General features: G+C 35.5%; 1 pseudogene; it reads right to left on the bottom strand.

The window, feature by feature from the left end:
• Nucleotides 1-224: 224 nt before the first annotated feature.
• On the bottom strand, nt 225-3,061 carry LOC126633581 (uncharacterized; annotated as a pseudogene).
• Nucleotides 3,062-6,435: the final 3,374 nt, after the last annotated feature.

Here is a 6,435-nt window from a genome sequence, read left to right as displayed (position 1 = left end):
TGGGCACTTCCAAGTCTTGTTCTTTTTGTGTGATACTAATCTATTGAACTCACATTAGTGTAGTGTTATTGGTATCAAATTCCTATATATAAAGTCTCAATCTCTGGGTTTTGTTTTTTTGCCGAAAACACAAAAAAAATGTTACTAACACTCCAAAATAGGGAAGCGCAGAACGACTATTTTGAAGCACTAATAACAGCTCCCAAAAACAATAGCAGAGAAAGTATTGTAAAGTAGCAATTGATAATTAAGCAAACCATCAGTATTTGCGTAAATTACAAAGCTGGGCAAAAAGGAAGAGAAGAAAGTGTTTTTTTAGGGTTTTCTTGGTCAATCATACAAACCATCTTGCTCCCAAATATCGACGAGAGAATCGATCATTTCCTGTCATTTTAATTTAGGAAATAGTCAGAATGACAATGTTGCGGTAGAGTAGCAATAGATTAAACAAGTGTGGAGCCATGTCAACTTACAGGAAGAGGGATCGGCTGGCGAAAAGGTTTGTTGGTACCGAGTAAGCTCTCGTAAGTGGCGTTCCAACTACAAAACACAGTAACCGATCATCAGCGAAAAATTTGATAATTCAACCACAAGGAACAAATAATTGCATAGGGGAAAACTGCATTACAATCCAAGGTGCAAACAAGAGAAGTTAAAATCAAGTGAAGTTGAGTAATAGTTGAAGTTGGTAAATCAGGGCACATATTTCTACATGCTTTGAAGTGTCGGCTTACACTTTTAAGTGTTAAGGTTGATCAGTTCGGAGATGATTTAATGAAATATCAGCGAGAGATGCAAGGAAAATGATGCTTGTATAATTGTGACCCTACATCAATTCAAATGCTTCTAGTATCACAGGCAATAAAAATTCACCTTATTCTAGGTTCTCGAAGTTGTGTCTGGCGTTGAGGCTGTTTATTTGCAAGCCACAGATTCCTTGTCTGGTTCCAGAGTAAAAGACCTGAATCCATTTAAATTTTGAGTGTTAAAAATTAAGTTTGACAGAACAATTCGATTTAGAGGCACTGTAAAACAATAAAATGATTCCAGACAATAGTAAAGCCACATAGTTCCAGAAAAGCACAGCAAAACCTTTGATTCATTGCTTACACTTTGATGGTCTAAAATATTACAGATTTGATAATATGGCAACATCAACACCAGGCTAAACTTGTATTTTTCACAAAGACAGCACTAAAATCAATCAAAGCAATGATGAAAAAAAAATAAAATAAAATGGTTATGTGGATCAAACTTTCGTAAATATCCACCGTTATCTTCTCTTTTGTTGTTAAAGATAAAGAAAATGTGCATGGATATCAGTCAAACATGGTGTGCCCACAAAAAGTACACTGAAGAGAAAGAGACAGAGAGAGAACTTGCCATGATTTACAAATTCAGGTGTATTGCTTGTGCTGCCAGAAGTACCGTGGGAATCAAGGGGGTTTGAAGTGCTAATTGATGAGATGCTTTTCTGAAACTGGATTGCATTGTTCTCCATTTCAATTGTGCTAGTGCTCCAGAAATCCTCTGATATGCTATTTTTTCTCACTGATTAACCTTGAATTCTCAGTCCATTTGATGGCTCATCGACAGGAATAAGTAGTCGGGGTTGGCTACAGCATCGAAGACAGCCTCTGCTCTGTTACAAATTAGGTTGACCGTTGAAGTAACCACAAAAAATGATTATTGCTACAACTATCAACTTGAGTGGCGATACAAAAATTTTAATACAAACTGTAACAAATAAAGAAATTGAAAATTAATAAACATGGGCTTCTATAATCAGCATACAAAAATTCTTTGGGATCTCTTTAAGTTCCCACACCCCAGAAACAAAGAAAATAAGGAAACGATAAAAACGCAAATGCATACATTTCCCCATGATTTAGAACTGTACAATCTTCAAGTTAATGAAACTTCAACCTATAATCAAATCAGCTTTCTTTTTCGAGTAAACTAGACAGAACCTTACAAGAACAAATGATGCAAGCTCCTAAACATGCATTCTCACAAAAAAAAAGGTTGTAAATCATAGTCTGCATAAGAAAAGATATAAATGCAGGTAGAAAATAATGAGGCAATGTCCCATAAGTATGATTCAACAATAATGGAAATACACTGCCATGCATGAATTAAGCCCTGTCATTATCCATAGGCGAAAATATCAATGCACTGATACCGAATTCAACCATTGCAACAAATAAAGCCTATGAGTTAAACTCACATATGAGAAAATAACTTGGCCGCTCAAACTCACGCCACCAGATCCAAGTTCAACAAACACCACACTTCACAGACAGTACTGACAATCCAATTATGAAAATAAGAACGAAATTGCATCCCTTACTCTGAAAAGAGCCTTGCATTTCCTATGGATTTTCTCCATAACTACAACCACAAAAGCTCGAAAGCAAGCACTGGAAAACACAACAAATGAACAGCACGATTTCTTCTCAAAGCATCTCGCTGTCTGAGACCAAAACCAACAGCTAGAATACATATTTCCTACAGAACTCCATGCGAAGGGAAATCCTAAGAATATAACTACCAAATGCCCAAGGCTTGAAGCAAAGAATGCCAAATAAAAAACTAAAAACATGTTTCATATTCATTCACTCTCAAAATCACTTAACGAACAAGTAAACCAACGTACCAAGATTCTAAAACAAAGTTAAAGGAACAAGCTTGAGCTACAGAAGAAACATGAAGCCCTTGTTTAGTCATCCAGAAAGCATGGGGAAAAACAAATTAAAAACACCAAATTTCCACTTTTAAACCTTCTTTTTTTCCTGTGATGTCAACATCCCAAAAAGAGCAAAATCAATTTTACTACACCTACGAGTTGCATATCCAATTTCAGCTTAGATTTCAATTTCTAGAGTCTCAATACTTGGAAAGACAAAATCTCAAGACATGTGCAATCTCACTTTTATTATTCTTCCCTTTGTTTCTCACAAGGATCCAAGTTTTCAAAATTTTCTTCATTTCCCTTAATTTTCTCAGGAAACAAAAAGAACCCACAACTTTGTAAGAAAAAAATTAACATAAAGAAAAAGAAACTCACCCCATGCATGTGAAAATGGCAGAGCCCCAAGAGGGAAGATATCTACAGCTTTTCATCTAGAAGTGGCCAAGCTCAAACTTGTCCACCAAAACCCTAAATCCATGAAGGAGAAAGAAAAACCTCACGATCCTTCATAATCCCATACAATTAAAGCTGTTTTTTCAGACCAATTTAATCTGAATTAATCCACAATTTAATTTAGCAAAATTCATATGCAATCACTAAGATTCATGTTTCTGATTGATTCCCAGGGAAAAAAAATACATTAAAATCAGAAAAAGGAAAATGATTCCGATCACTTTTAAAAAAAAAAAAAAAAAAAGATTTTTATTCTGCACTTTTTTTATTTAATTTAATAATAATGAACCTGAAGGATGGCATGGTTGGATTTGAAATTGGGTATAGGTCAGGTTCTTCTCTCCTTCATGAAACAGATGGCCCTCTGGTTGGCTTCTGATTCAACCTAAGGAGCACACTTTGTTTGTTCTTAAACTCTTTCCCCCCTTCTCTCTGCTCTTTCCTTCTTGCTGTTTTATTTGCTCAATACTTTTTTTGTATGTTTTGTGATTATTAGTTTATTTATTGGGAGGTGGGAGGCAAAACCAATGGGTACAACCACTTTTTTCTGTGTAAATTTGCAGAGATTAATTTGTTGAACCATGTAAAAAAGCAACGTTGAAAATTTGATAAAATAAAATAAAATATATAATGAATGTTCTTATAGTTAATTGTATTGAACTGTTGTCGTATATAAAAGAATTACAATACACTGTATTGTTTATGTGATAATAATATGTAATTTGAGGATTATATCTATTATCATTAGTCGTGAACCCGCTGATCTGTAGAAGTCCTTACCTAACTATTGTTTTGGTTTGCTTGTCAAGAAAACTTATTTGCTTTTTGGGGTTGTTTTGTTATATTTCCTTCTTGTGGGTTACAACCATTTGTGTGAAATTTTAAGGTGTTGGTGTTGGAGGGGTCCATTCTAGTGTGACGGAATCCATCAATCATGTTATCATCATTCAATTAGCATCATTTTAAATCATTATCTTGTTCCTGTATATGGTTAGATAACTTTTGTTAATTGTTATTGATTGCCACCTAGTGTTCTTGTTGCTGTAAAAAGAACTCAATTATTTAATTGCCACCTCTCTCCCCATTCGTTTATGGGGAATTTGTAGACAATCTAGAAACTAAATAATATTTCTAATAAGAAATAAACATGTTAATCAACATTTAAGTAATAATTCATTTAATCACTTTCATATCGTTTAGTTTACAAAAATCTATCTACATATTTAGTATTCCTTACATTGTAAGATTTGATTTGATTTGGATGAATCAGAATATTAACTTTATGGATTGAAGTGGATGAGGCGAAAAAAAAGGGTACCAACTAATCTACAATTTTTTATATAACACGGAAAAACTCTTTTCAGATGTATCAGTTTTAACATTTTTAGGTGAAAGCAAACAGCTTTTGCCATAATGTCTTTTTTTGTGAGGTCATATGGAGAAATTCTAGGGTATGACCGGGACAACACCCTCTCTAATGTGTTCCTGCAACTGCAATCAAGAATTTCTCCTTCATGAGCATACACCATGTACTCTATTGCCTAATAAAAGTTGAATATCAGAGTGCGGAACGAACAAGACTAACAAAACAATAGGAATATTGTTAAACTAACTGAGAATGCTGAAACGGCTACAAAACCTTAAGAAACTACATTATGAATGACTTGTTATTTTACAAGCTACAAAACATCATATATATTGAGAACTAACCTAACCCTAATAAGCAAGAAAACGAAACCCTAATACTAATGGGCTAAGCCCAAATTCAAACAATAAAATAATCCTAAATTCCAACACCCCTTGTCAAACTCATGACAGTATACATCATGAGTTTGCCAACAAGTAAATGCGGATGCAAGCTCCGTTAGACGGACACAACAAGGCAAGCTCTGTTAGGCGGACAAGACAAGGCAAGTGGGCAATCAAGCAAACAAAACGAACAATCCAAGCGAGCAGGGGAGCAAACAAGCAATTCCAGCAATCAACAAATTCTTATCACTCGAGTGGTCACAATTCCAAGCAGGCCAACCAACAATTCCTGCAGGCCTAAAACAAACATCCAAAAATATTTTCTTTTTTTCTTTCTTTTTTTCTTCTTTTTTTTTCTTTTCTCCTTCTCCCTTTTTTTTTTTTTTCCTTCTGTTTCCTTTTTACCAATGGTTTTCTCCAGAACGAGCAAACCAAGTGCGAGTTCTGGTCAACGAACAATGGGAAGTGGCAAGCAAGCAAGCAGATGTGCATCAGCAAGTTAGGGAACGAATCATCTGGAGGCAGGGATGGCAGCAGTTACAGCAGTGGTGCGAGACAGAGGTGTAGCAATGGTGTGGTGGATCAGTCAAATCGGCAGGTCGGGTTGGGTTGCAGGCAACAGTTTGGTGCGGGTCAAAGGCAATGGATGCAGGCGACAAGCAGGTCGGGTACTGAGGGGGTTTTGACCAAGAGACCATGAGACCGTATGTGCAATAGCATCTGTGGTACAGCGGATGTGTGGTGGTCCTCTGTGCAGCAATGCAAAGCGGGTCGGGTTCTGGGTTCCTGATTGCAGCAGCAACATAAGTGGATGGTTATTGGGTGCGATGATGTTGGGTCAAGTACGGTGGTGATGCGGGTTGGGTTTCGACGAAAATTGCAGAGATGACATCAAGTTCAGACTACGACTTTTTTTGTTTTTTCAAACTAAACCAACGATAATCTAAACAATAAACAAGACGGACAAACAAACTGATATGAATCAAGGGCAGATTAAATCTCGAAGGATCAAACCTGCTCTGATACCAAGTTGAATATCAGAGTGTGGAACGAACAAGACTAACAAAATAATAAGAATATTATTAAACCAACTGAGAATGCCGAAACGGTTACAAAAGCATCATATATTATTAAACTACATTGTGAATGACTTGTTATTCTACGAGCTACAAAGCATCATATATATAAAGAACTAACCTAACCCTAATAAGCAAGAAAACGAAACATTAATACTAACGGGCTAAGCCCAAATTCAAACAATAAAGTAATCCTAAATTCCAACAATAAAAGGATCACTTTTGTGGTTGATTGTCCCTTGCATTTGCATTATTGGCCAAGAAGAATTGAAAAATTAATGGATGTTTCGGACTTTGTTAAGAGACGCAATGCAGTATCATAGTTGATGGACATTAAACTTTTATTTGGATAATATATGCATATGTTTTTATACACATCAGGAACTAATATTGTGAGTGATTGTAGCTAGATTTTACATTCAAATTATTCAACCACGAACTAGACTTTATGAGTAAACACAACAA

This window comes from Malus sylvestris, chromosome 8 (assembly GCF_916048215.2).
Source record: "Malus sylvestris chromosome 8, drMalSylv7.2, whole genome shotgun sequence".
NCBI lineage: Eukaryota > Viridiplantae > Streptophyta > Magnoliopsida > Rosales > Rosaceae > Malus > Malus sylvestris.
This window is presented reverse-complemented; position numbering and strand designations above follow the sequence as displayed.